The sequence below is a fragment of the Acipenser ruthenus genome, chromosome 54, assembly GCF_902713425.1.
Source record: "Acipenser ruthenus chromosome 54, fAciRut3.2 maternal haplotype, whole genome shotgun sequence".
NCBI lineage: Eukaryota > Metazoa > Chordata > Actinopteri > Acipenseriformes > Acipenseridae > Acipenser > Acipenser ruthenus.
This window is the reverse complement of record NC_081242.1, coordinates 6432568-6446103: the sequence shown is the minus strand read 5'-3', so window position 1 is coordinate 6446103 and position 13536 is coordinate 6432568. Positions and strand designations below refer to the sequence as shown.

Genomic DNA, 13536 nt, shown 5'->3' with positions numbered 1-13536 from the left:
AATAATATATGTACGTTTCATAATAAATATATATGCAGTCAAAAAAATGTATTAGAACACCCCGTTGCTTCTGTAGTTTTGATTTGTTGGTAGCTGTTAGTGATTTTATTAACAACATTACAATAGTATCTGTATTACCGTTACACAGTTCTCCCTGACAGCACTCATCTCGCGGGAAAGCTGTTGTTACAGTACAAGTTGATGCACATCCCTTGCTGACGGTGACACCTATCAATGAATGCAAAAAGAAAGTTAGTCATAATTCTATAACTATTATCTCATCAATTGACACAGGGCTTTATTACTCTTGCCATTTCAAACATTGTATTAGAGAATAAAGACAGTGGGAAGCATGTAATAAAAAGTGTTTTAGCTTGGATTTGTAGGTGGAGGTACATTTACAAAACAGCCCTGATTGTAGAGATCCATTTATCTGGCTTGAATACTATTGTTAGCTGATTGAATGGAGACTTGAATGTGGGAAACATTAGTGCAATGTAAACTTGACTCTTGTGATGGCTGCAAAGATGTTCTTGTCTTTATTTAGAAAGAAGCTGCTGGAAAAATCCACGTTAATCCCAACACTAAGTAGGAATTGACGAGAGAAAGAGAAGCCAGTTAAACTTGTTATAGTCAGAGAAACCCGGCCCATAGGGATCATTACTTACCAGTTCCAGTTAGTTTGTAAGTGGTTTTACAGAACTTGTCACCGTACCCACAGACTGTTATATCTTTACAATTAGATTCATCTGTCAAGTCAGTGCAGGTGTAGCATTTCAAGAGGTCCACTGCAAAACAAGCCAGAGAGAGCCAATGAATAAGGAAGGAGAGGCTGGGCTACGGCTGGCTCAAATAGACACATACCTGATAGTGTTTCAACACGTTCATCAATCTCTTCATAATGAAACATTTTTAAAGTCTTATTGATAAAACATTACTGTCTACCTGACATTTGTAAATGTGAACATTTCAGTGCTCCCTTTATCATTGACTGTTACCCAGCCCATCTCATCTCAGTATCTCTGCTAAAAGCCTAACCTGGATGCAGCTGAGTTATAACTATTAACTTGAACGATAACTATTTTTTAGCAATCTCTTTCTGCAATGAGATCCCATTTACCAGGGTGGAGTTGTGTGACTACACAAAGAGACAGTGTAGTGCAAGGATTCAATAAGGTTTCAAGTTTGAGCGAGAGCAGCTACACTGGAGGATGATTACAGCCCTTTTATTTTTTATTTTATTTCTGATTCCCGTTGTTTTTTTTGTTTGCCTCCAGGTGGTGTTTTGTTAAAGTTCTCCAGTTAGAACATGTGAACATGTGACCAATCAGTGTGCCGCCTCAGTGACTGCCATTGTATAATTAACAATAACGTTAGCATTACCGTTACACTGAGATGTACCGCAGCACTTCACAGTAGCGGATGGTGTGCAAACCCCAGCACATGCCTTTGATACTGGAACATCTATAAAAGGGATACAACAAACAAGGTTCAGCACCAGACACCCTTAGCAATCAATTGACATTGAATGTATTCTCATTGTCAAGGGGGTCCTGGAAGGCACAACACCACTGCATGTAATGGATGTAAATATAGATCTCAATACCACCATCGTATGAACTCTTTATTAATCTCACAGATGATTCCCACAGCCTGGGTGATATATCAACCCCTTATTAAAATACAGTGCAAAAAGGTCTGTGATAAAGTGCCATAAAGAGCAAATTACAGGTCTGGAAAACCACAGTTAACTATTGTATTAATTTTATTGTTTATAAGTCAACTCAGAGTGTAATCATGAACCTGCAACCTTCAAGACTCTCACTGTACTTCACAAATACTACAACATACATTTACTATGGAGTGGACCCACAGGCTCTTGTCCTTTAAATGTGCAGAGGAGGAACGAGCTGGTGACAGAGACACAGGTATCAGTCACCTTTCCACTTGTGATCACAGCTTACCTGGTGCAGTGAGGGTATAAGTGCTCTGACATAGTTTGTCAGTTGCAGCGCAGGCTGTTGCTGCACATTTAGGTTCGTCAGCTTCATTAGAACAAGTGTTGCAACTCAAGGCATTTCCTGAAAGTCAAACACAGGGGTTTAATGAATAGGTCTCCAGCAGCTCATTGCACTGCAATCCAGAATCAAAGGCATGGAGGGCTATTCAATTGAGCTAAACTGTGGTCGAACTGTAATGGCTAATTAAACTAGGAGCCTGATGCTTTGTGTGGCAAGATTAAGAAAGTCAAACCTCTTCCTGTAGAAATAACTATGTGAGCGAGGAGAAGGGCTGTCTTCATGATACAAACGAAGAGAGGATTTAGGGATTAGATCACTTGAATATTAATTTTAAACAATAAAAAGGGTTTATATAACACTTTAGTAATATTGTGTCCTTGTTTCTCATTTTGTAACATAAACCTACATTGTCTCTCTTCAAAAATGTAATAAAAATATAATTAATAAAACATCCCATGGTGTTTTTAAACTATATACATATCAAAGATTAATGTGAAAATAAAACATACACAAGCAAACCAAAAATGTATCAATTTGGCAGATTTTAAGTCTTGGGTGGAACTGTTTTAACGTTTAATAGCAGCCTTACCATTACAATATCCCGTTTTGCAGCAAGTTGTCCTCACGTTTTTGTCTGCTGTATTGTCAACAGCTTTGCAATCAGCTGCACAGGACTTAGTGACAACAGGCACTCCTGTAAGGTGGAGAAACGCAAGGTTAGTGGTGACAGAACCAGCTAGTGCCAAATCAGTGATTCTGACAAATCAATAAGCAGGGCATTTATACAGAATCAAATCCTCTGTGACTCTACACTAACATGTACATATTACGGTACCAGCATTCTGCTTTTATTTTTCAATGTGGGACAATATTGCATGCTCTGGAAAAAAGAAAGCGTCCACTGAAAATTACTTTGTGAGGCATAAGTTACTGTACAAAATGATGTGTTCCGTTATTCTAAAACAGGGCTCTACCATGCTTAATAATAGTCAGTTAATGATAAGAAAGTTATGTATTTTAAATCTCTAAGCATGGGAAATGTGGCTGCAAAGTAGCAATGAAGCAGTGAGATGTATGTAATGATAGATTTGAGGATTACGAAAAGGATTGCTAGGAATGGACTCCTTAGACATGAACACAACTGCTCTCAACGGCTTCCGTTCACCAGCCGAATTCACAAGCACCAAACTGGAAACACAAATAATAGAAACCCCAAATGAAGGAGAAGCTCTTACCTGCCCCATTGAGTTTGTAGTCACTCTTGCAGAATGCTTCAGCTGCACATGGACTCGAAGTACAGGAACTTTCATCGGTTGTTTCAGCACATTTGAAGCAAATCAATTTATCTGTAAAACAAGTAAGACCTAGTTTAAACAATATGTTTGAGTTAGTAGGGGGCTTGGTGGTCCAGTGGTTAAAGAGTCAATCCCCGCTCAGCCATCGTGTCATGCTGAGTGTGTGAGACCCTGAGCAAGTCTCTTAACCTCCTTGTGCTCCGTCCCTCGGATGAGACGTTAAACAAACGAGGTCCGATTGGAAGTGACTCTGCAGCAGTTGTTGAGTTGCTTTGGATAAAAACATCTGTTAAATAACTAATTCATAATAATATAGAGCTATAAATATGTTTATAAAGATGAAAGTCGTAACAGGCACACATGGTTCCTTTCCTCTTATAAAGAACATCTTCAATCTCTATATCAGTTTAAACATAAAACTACTTAATACATAAAACTTACAGACCCTACAACCGAATCCATTACACTACAACACTCAATGGTGTGAAATTTCGAAACAATCAAATAAATATCTTAAGTACAAATGGCTTCAAATCCCATTTACTAAGAAGCAAGTGTAAATGCTTCCCATCAGGTAAGAGAATAATTAATGGTACCGTTTATTAATAACTATGTATTAATCTGACATTCTAGTGCATACATTTCATTGGGGATTATCTGTGGTAACGGTACTTGAGAAATAAGACTCATGAATAACAGAGGTTTTAGTAATGACTAGTTAGTCAGGTAACCAGCTGAATCCCTTAACCACTGCTAACAGCTAATTTGACAGGTCCTTTCGTAAACTATTGAAATCAATAATGTGTTGTGCATTTTACAGGAAAACCTACAGAGCTGATATTTTCAACGTGAGCATATTATTATTATTATTATTATTATTATTATTATTATTATTATTATTATTAAGAATAAATAAATTAATTAATTACAGTATATATATATATATAATATGACAATGTACATTATGTTTCAAACCTGTCGCATCACCTCTGTGTCGCTTCTGGTGTATGGTCATGTCGTTTCAAAAGTGTCTCATTGGTAATTTAAAAATCACATCGCGTCTGTGGTGTGGTGCTCGCGAGACTTCAACAGTGAGCTTTCTACTATAACTAAAGGCTGTACCAAGCGATCATTTATTAACAGCTGGGTTCTGCTGGAAGTTACCCTGTCGAGCTAGTTTGACCAAATAGATACAAAATAAAATTATGAGGGGTTTAGAGACCTCTTCATTCAGTTTTTTTTAACAGCATTTAATCAACATTTAAAATGATTGCCATTTGACTCTTAAAAGTGCTTTCATAGTTGTTTTAAGCAAGGTGTAAAAAAAAGTACTGACTGCTCTGTTTATATAGGAGGCTGTGTGGTCCAGTGGTTAAAGAAATCGGATTGTAACAAGGAGGTTCTCGGTTCAAATCCCGCCTCAGCCACTGACTCATTGAGTGTCTCTGAGAAAGTCACTTAACCTCCTTGTGCTCTGTCTTTTGGGTGAGATGTAGTTGTAAGTGACTCTGCAGCTGATGCATAGTTCACACACCCTAATCTCTGTAAGTCGCCTTGGATAAAGGCGTCTGCTAAATAAACAAATAATAATAATAATAATATATGTACGTTTCATAATAAATATATATGCAGTCAAAAAAATGTATTAGAACACCCCGTTGCTTCTGTAGTTTTGATTTGTTGGTAGCTGTTAGTGATTTTATTAACAACATTACAATAGTATCTGTATTACCGTTACACAGTTCTCCCTGACAGCACTCATCTCGCGGGAAAGCTGTTGTTACAGTACAAGTTGATGCACATCCCTTGCTGACGGTGACACCTATCAATGAATGCAAAAAGAAAGTTAGTCATAATTCTATAACTATTATCTCATCAATTGACACAGGGCTTTATTACTCTTGCCATTTCAAACATTGTATTAGAGAATAAAGACAGTGGGAAGCATGTAATAAAAAGTGTTTTAGCTTGGATTTGTAGGTGGAGGTACATTTACAAAACAGCCCTGATTGTAGAGATCCATTTATCTGGCTTGAATACTATTGTTAGCTGATTGAATGGAGACTTGAATGTGGGAAACATTAGTGCAATGTAAACTTGACTCTTGTGATGGCTGCAAAGATGTTCTTGTCTTTATTTAGAAAGAAGCTGCTGGAAAAATCCACGTTAATCCCAACACTAAGTAGGAATTGACGAGAGAAAGAGAAGCCAGTTAAACTTGTTATAGTCAGAGAAACCCGGCCCTTAGGGATCATTACTTACCAGTTCCAGTTAGTTTGTAAGTGGTTTTACAGAACTTGTCACCGTACCCACAGACTGTTATATCTTTACAATTAGATTCATCTGTCAAGTCAGTGCAGGTGTAGCATTTCAAGAGGTCCACTGCAAAACAAGCCAGAGAGAGCCAATGAATAAGGAAGGAGAGGCTGGGCTACGGCTGGCTCAAATAGACACATACCTGATAGTGTTTCAACACATTCATCAATCTCTTCATAATGAAACATTTTTAAAGTCTTATTGATAAAACATTACTGTCTACCTGACATTTGTAAATGTGAACATTTCAGTGCTCCCTTTATCATTGACTGTTACCCAGCCCATCTCATCTCAGTATCTCTGCTAAAAGCCTAACCTGGATGCAGCTGAGTTATAACTATTAACTTGAACGATAACTATTTTTTAGCAATCTCTTTCTGCAATGAGATCCCATTTACCAGGGTGAAGTTGTGTGACTACACAAAGAGACAGTGTAGTGCAAGGATTCAATAAGGTTTCAAGTTTGAGCGAGAGCAGCTACACTGGAGGATGATTACAGCCCTTTTATTTTTTATTTTATTTCTGATTCCCGTTGTTTTTTTTGTTTGCCTCCAGGTGGTGTTTTGTTAAAGTTCTCCAGTTAGAACATGTGAACATGTGACCAATCAGTGTGCCGCCTCAGTGACTGCCATTGTATAATTAACAATAACGTTAGCATTACCGTTACACTGAGATGTACCGCAGCACTTCACAGTAGCGGATGGTGTGCAAACCCCAGCACATGCCTTTGATACTGGAACATCTATAAAAGGGATACAACAAACAAGGTTCAGCACCAGACACCCTTAGCAATCAATTGACATTGAATGTATTCTCATTGTCAAGGGGGTCCTGGAAGGCACAACACCACTGCATGTAATGGATGTAAATATAGATCTCAATACCACCATCGTATGAACTCTTTATTAATCTCACAGATGATTCCCACAGCCTGGGTGATATATCAACCCCTTATTAAAATACAGTGCAAAAAGGTCTGTGATAAAGTGCCATAAAGAGCAAATTACAGGTCTGGAAAACCACAGTTAACTATTGTATTAATTTTATTGTTTATAAGTCAACTCAGAGTGTAATCATGAACCTGCAACCTTCAAGACTCTCACTGTACTTCACAAATACTACAACATACATTTACTATGGAGTGGACCCACAGGCTCTTGTCCTTTAAATGTGCAGAGGAGGAACGAGCTGGTGACAGAGACACAGGTATCAGTCACCTTTCCACTTGTGATCACAGCTTACCTGGTGCAGTGAGGGTATAAGTGCTCTGACATAGTTTGTCAGTTGCAGCGCAGGCTGTTGCTGCACATTTAGGTTCGTCAGCTTCATTAGAACAAGTGTTGCAACTCAAGGCATTTCCTGAAAGTCAAACACAGGGGTTTAATGAATAGGTCTCCAGCAGCTCATTGCACTGCAATCCAGAATCAAAGGCATGGAGGGCTATTCAATTGAGCTAAACTGTGGTCGAACTGTAATGGCTAATTAAACTAGGAGCCTGATGCTTTGTGTGGCAAGATTAAGAAAGTCAAACCTCTTCCTGTAGAAATAACTATGTGAGCGAGGAGAAGGGCTGTCTTCATGATACAAACGAAGAGAGGATTTAGGGATTAGATCACTTGAATATTAATTTTAAACAATAAAAAGGGTTTATATAACACTTTAGTAATATTGTGTCCTTGTTTCTCATTTTGTAACATAAACCTACATTGTCTCTCTTCAAAAATGTAATAAAAATATAATTAATAAAACATCCCATGGTGTTTTTAAACTATATACATATCAAAGATTAATGTGAAAATAAAACATACACAAGCAAACCAAAAATGTATCAATTTGGCAGATTTTAAGTCTTGGGTGGAACTGTTTTAACGTTTAATAGCAGCCTTACCATTACAATATCCCGTTTTGCAGCAAGTTGTCCTCACGTTTTTGTCTGCTGTATTGTCAACAGCTTTGCAATCAGCTGCACAGGACTTAGTGACAACAGGCACTCCTGTAAGGTGGAGAAACGCAAGGTTAGTGGTGACAGAACCAGCTAGTGCCAAATCAGTGATTCTGACAAATCAATAAGCAGGGCATTTATACAGAATCAAATCCTCTGTGACTCTACACTAACATGTACATATTACGGTACCAGCATTCTGCTTTTATTTTTCAATGTGGGACAATATTGCATGCTCTGGAAAAAAGAAAGCGTCCACTGAAAATTACTTTGTGAGGCATAAGTTACTGTACAAAATGATGTGTTCCGTTATTCTAAAACAGGGCTCTACCATGCTTAATAATAGTCAGTTAATGATAAGAAAGTTATGTATTTTAAATCTCTAAGCATGGGAAATGTGGCTGCAAAGTAGCAATGAAGCAGTGAGATGTATGTAATGATAGATTTGAGGATTACGAAAAGGATTGCTAGGAATGGACTCCTTAGACATGAACACAACTGCTCTCAACGGCTTCCGTTCACCAGCCGAATTCACAAGCACCAAACTGGAAACACAAATAATAGAAACCCCAAATGAAGGAGAAGCTCTTACCTGCCCCATTGAGTTTGTAGTCACTCTTGCAGAATGCTTCAGCTGCACATGGACTCGAAGTACAGGAACTTTCATCGGTTGTTTCAGCACATTTGAAGCAAATCAATTTATCTGTAAAACAAGCAAGACCTAGTTTAAACAATACGTTTGAGTTAGTAGGGGGCTTGGTGGTCCAGTGGTTAAAGAGTCAATCCCCGCTCAGCCATCGTGTCATGCTGAGTGTGTGAGACCCTGAGCAAGTCTCTTAACCTCCTTGTGCTCCGTCCCTCGGATGAGACGTTAAACAAACGAGGTCCGATTGGAAGTGACTCTGCAGCAGTTGTTGAGTTGCTTTGGATAAAAACATCTGTTAAATAACTAATTCATAATAATATAGAGCTATAAATATGTTTATAAAGATGAAAGTCTTAACAGGCACACATGGTTCCTTTCCTCTTATAAACAACATCTTCAATCTCTATATCAGTTTAAACATAAAACTACTTAATACATAAAACTCACAGACCCTACAACCGAATCCATTACACTACAACACTCAATGGTGTGAAATTTCGAAACAATCAAATAAATATCTTAAGTACAAATGGCTTCAAATCCCATTTACTAAGAAGCAAGTGTAAATGCTTCCCATCAGGTAAGAGAATAATTAATGGTACCGTTTATTAATAACTATGTATTAATCTGACATTCTAGTGCATACATTTCATTGGGGATTATCTGTGGTAACGGTACTTGAGAAATAAGACTCATGAATAACAGAGGTTTTAGTAATGACTAGTTAGTCAGGTAACCAGCTGAATCCCTTAACCACTGCTAACAGCTAATTTGACAGGTCCTTTCGTAAACTATTGAAATCAATAATGTGTTGTGCATTTTACAGGAAAACCTACAGAGCTGATATTTTCAACGTGAGCATATTATTATTATTATTATTATTATTATTATTATTATTATTATTATTATTATTATTATTATTATTATTAAGAATAAATAAATTAATTAATTACAGTATATATATATATATAATATGACAATGTATATTATGTTTTCAAACCTGTCGCATCACCTCTGTGTCGCTTCTGGTGTATGGTCATGTCGTTTCAAAAGTGTCTCATTGGCAATTTAAAAATCACATCGCGTCTGTGGTGTGGTGCTCGCGAGACTTCAACAGTGAGCTTTCTAATATAACTAAAGGCTGTACCAAGCGATCATTTATTAACAGCTGGGTTCTGCTGGAAGTTACCCTGTCGAGCTAGTTTGACCAAATAGATACAAAATAAAATTATGAGGGGTTTAGAGACCTCTTCATTCAGTTTTTTTTAACAGCATTTAATCAACATTTAAAATGATTGCCATTTGACTCTCAAAAGTGCTTTCATAGTTGTTTTAAGCAAGGTGTAAAAAAAAGTACTGACTGCTCTGTTTATATAGGAGGCTGTGTGGTCCAGTGGTTAAAGAAATCGGCTTGTAACAAGGAGGTTCTCGGTTCAAATCCCGCCTCAGCCACTGACTCATTGAGTGTCTCTGAGAAAGTCACTTAACCTCCTTGTGCTCTGTCTTTTGGGTGAGATGTAGTTGTAAGTGACTCTGCAGCTGATGCATAGTTCACACACCCTAATCTCTGTAAGTCGCCTTGGATAAAGGCGTCTGCTAAATAAACAAATAATAATAATAATAATATATGTACGTTTCATAATAAATATATATGCAGTCAAAAAAATGTATTAGAACACCCCGTTGCTTCTGTAGTTTTGATTTGTTGGTAGCTGTTAGTGATTTTATTAACAACATTACAATAGTATCTGTATTACCGTTACACAGTTCTCCCTGACAGCACTCATCTCGCGGGAAAGCTGTTGTTACAGTACAAGTTGATGCACATCCCTTGCTGACGGTGACACCTATCAACAAATCCAAAAAGAAAGTTAGTCATAATTCTATAACTATTATCTCATCAATTGACAAAGTGCTTTATTACTCTTGCCATTTCAAACATTGTATTAGAGAATAAAGACAGTGGGAAGCATGTAATAAAAAGTGTTTTAGCTTGGATTTGTAGGTGGAGGTACATTTACAAAACAACCCTGATTGTAGAGATCCATTTATCTGGCTTGAATACTATTGTTAGCTGATTGAATGGCGACTTGAATGTGGGAAACATTAGTGCAATGTAAACTTGACTCTTGTGATGGCTGCAAAGATGTTCTTGTGTTTATTTAGAAAGAAGCTGCTGGAAAAATCCATGTTAATCCCAACACTAAGTAGGAATGTGCGAGAGAAAGAGAAGTGAGGTAAACTTGTTATATTCAGAGAAACCCGGCTCATAGGGATCATTACTTACCAGTTCCAGTTAGTTTGTAAGTGGTTTTACAGAACTTGTCACCGAACCCACAGACTGTTATATCTTTACACTTAGTTTCGTCTGTCAAGTCGGTGCAGGTGTAGCATTTCAACAGGTCCACTGCAAAACAAGCCAGGGAGAGCCAATGAATAAGGAAGGAGAGGCTGGGCTACGGCTGGCTCAAATAGACACATAGCTGATAGTGTTTCAACACGTTTATCAATCTCTTCATAATGAAACATTTTTAAAGTCTTATTGATAAAACATTACTGTCTACCTGACATTTGTAAATGTGAACATTTCACTGCTCCCCATATCATTGACTGTTACCCAGCCCATCTCATCTCAGTATCTCTGCTAAAAGCCTAACCTGGATGCAGCTGAGTTATAACTATTAACTTGAACGATAACTATTTTTTAGCAATCTCTTTCTGCAATGAGATCCCATTTACCAGGGTGAAGTTGTGTGACTACACAAAGAGACAGTGTAGTGCAAGGATTCAATAAGGTTTCTAGTTTGAGCGAGAGCAGCTACACTGGAGGATGATTACAGCCCTTTTATTTTTTATTTTATTTCTGATTCCCGTTGTTTTGTTTGTTTGCCTCCAGGTGGTGTTTTGTTAAAGTTCTCCAGTTAGAACATGTGAACATGTGACCAATCAGTGTGCCACCTCAGTGACTGCCATTGTATAATTAACAATAACGTTAGCATTACCGTTACACTGAGATGTACCGCAGCACTTCACAGTAGCGGATGGTGTGCAAACCCCAGCACATGTCTTTGATACTGGAACATCTATAAAAGGGATACAACAAACAAGGTTCAGCACCAGACACCCTTGGCAATCAATTGACATTGAATGTATTCTCATTGTCAAGGGGGTCCTGGAAGGCACAACACCACTGCATGTAATGGATGTAAATATAGATCTCAATACCACCATCGTATGAACTCTTCATTAATCTCACAAGTGATTCCCACAGCCTGGGTGATATAACAACCCCTTATTAAAATACAGTGCAAAAAGGTCTGTGATAAAGTGCCATATAGAGCAAATTACAGGTCTGGAAAACCACAGTTAACTATTGTATTAATTTTATTGTTTATAAGTCAACTCAGAGTGTAATCATGAACCTGCAACCTTCAAGACTCTCACTGTACTTCACAAATACTACAACATACATTTACTATGGAGTGGACCCACAGGCTCTTGTCCTTTAAATGTGCAGAGGAGGAACGAGCTGGTGACAGAGACACAGGTATCAGTCACCTTTCCACTTGTGATCACAGCTTACCTGGTGCAGTGAGAGTATAAGTGCTCTGACATAGTTTGTCAGTTGCAGCGCAGGCTGTTGCTGCACATTTAGGTTCGTCAGCTTCATTAGAACAAGTGTTGCAACTCAAGGCGTTTCCTGAAAGTCAAACAAAGGGGTTTAATGAATAGGTCTCCAGCAGCTCATTGCACTGCCACCCAGAATCAAAGGCATGTAGGGCTATTCAACTGAGCTAAACTGTGGTCGATCTGTAATGGGTAATTAAAATAGGAGCCTGATGCTTTGTGTGGCAAATTTAAGAAAGTCAAACCTCTTCCTGTAGAAATTTCTATGTGAGCGAGGAGAAGGGCTGTCTTCATGATACAAACGAAGAGAGGATTTAGGGATTAGATCACTTGAATATTAATTTTAAACAATAAAAAGGGTTTATATAACACTTTAGTAATATTGTGTCCTTGTTTCTCATTTTGTAACATAAACCTACATTGTCTCTCTTCAAAAATGTAATAAAAATATAATTAATAAAACATCCCATGGTGTTTTTTAAACTATATACATATCCGAGATTAATGTGAAAATAAAACATACACAAGCAAACCAAAAATGTATCAATTTGGCGGATTTTAAGGCTTGGGTGGAACTGTTTTAACGTTTAATAGCAGCCTTACCATTACAATATCCCGTTTTGCAGCAAGTTGTCCTCACGTTTTTGTCTGCTGTATTGTCAACAGCTTTGCAATCAGCTGCACAGGACTTAGTGACAACAGGCACTCCTGTAAGGTGGAGAAAAGCAAGGTTAGTGGTGGCAGAACCAGCTAGTGCCAAATCAGTGATTCTGACAAATCAATAAGCAGGGCATTTATACAGAATCAAATCCTCTGTGACTCTACACTAACATGTACATATTACGGTACCAGCATTCTGCTTTTATTTTTACATGTGGGACAATATTGCATGCTCTTGAAAAAAGAAAGTGTCCACTGAAAGTTAATAGGTGAGGCATAAGTTACTGTACAAAATTATGTGTTCTGTTATTCTAAAACAGGGCTCTACCCTGCTTAATAATAGTCAGTTAATGTTAAGACAGTTATGTATTTTAAATCTCTAAACATGGGAAATGTGGATGCAAAGTAGCAATGAAGCAGTGAGGTGTATGTAATGTTAGATTTGAGGATTACGAAAAGGATTGCTAGGAATGGACTCCTTAGACATGAACACAACTGCTCTCAACGACCTCCGTTCACCAGCTGGAATTCACAAGCACCAAACTGGAAACGCAAAGAATAGAAACCCCAAATGAAGGAGAAGCGCTTACCTGCCCCGTTGAGTTTGTAGTCACTCTTGCAGAATGCTTCAGCTGCACATGGACTCGAAGTACAGGAACTTTCATCGGTTGTTTCAGCACATTTGAAGCAAATCAATTTATCTGTAAAACAAGCAAGACCTAGTTTAAACAATACGTTTGAGTTAGTAGGGGGCTTGGTGGTCCAGTGGTTAAAGAGTCAATCCCCGCTCAGCCATCGTGTCATGCTGAGTGTGTGAGACCCTGAGCAAGTCTCTTAACCTCCTTGTGCTCCGTCCCTCGGATGAGACGTTAAACAAACGAGGTCCGATTGGAAGTGACTCTGCAGCAGCAGTTGTTGAGTCGCTTTGGATAAAAACATCTGTTAAATAACTAATTCATAATAATATAGAGCTATAAATATGTTTATAAAGATGAAAGTCTTAACAGGCACACATGGTTCCTTTCCTCT

General features: G+C 37.9%; 3 long non-coding RNA genes across 3 annotated transcripts; all 3 read right to left on the bottom strand.

Annotated features, from left to right (window-relative positions):
* Positions 1–1383: 1383 nt before the first annotated feature.
* LOC131723292 (uncharacterized) lies at positions 1384–3357 on the bottom strand. Its single transcript, XR_009320211.1, has 4 exons — positions 3257–3357; positions 2611–2715; positions 1965–2081; positions 1384–1464 (listed from the first exon to the last, which is right to left on the bottom strand). It is a non-coding gene; the product is annotated as an uncharacterized LOC131723292 (long non-coding RNA).
* A 2936-nt stretch (positions 3358–6293) lies between these two features.
* On the bottom strand, positions 6294–8272 carry LOC131723291 (uncharacterized). The gene is made up of 4 exons (XR_009320210.1): positions 8167–8272; positions 7521–7625; positions 6875–6991; positions 6294–6374 (listed from the first exon to the last, which is right to left on the bottom strand). It is a non-coding gene; the product is annotated as an uncharacterized LOC131723291 (long non-coding RNA).
* A 1701-nt stretch (positions 8273–9973) lies between these two features.
* LOC131723284 (uncharacterized) lies at positions 9974–13203 on the bottom strand. The gene is made up of 6 exons (XR_009320200.1): positions 13098–13203; positions 12451–12555; positions 11804–11920; positions 11223–11303; positions 10508–10627; positions 9974–10067 (listed from the first exon to the last, which is right to left on the bottom strand). It is a non-coding gene; the product is annotated as an uncharacterized LOC131723284 (long non-coding RNA).
* Between the last annotated feature and the right edge of the window lie 333 nt (positions 13204–13536).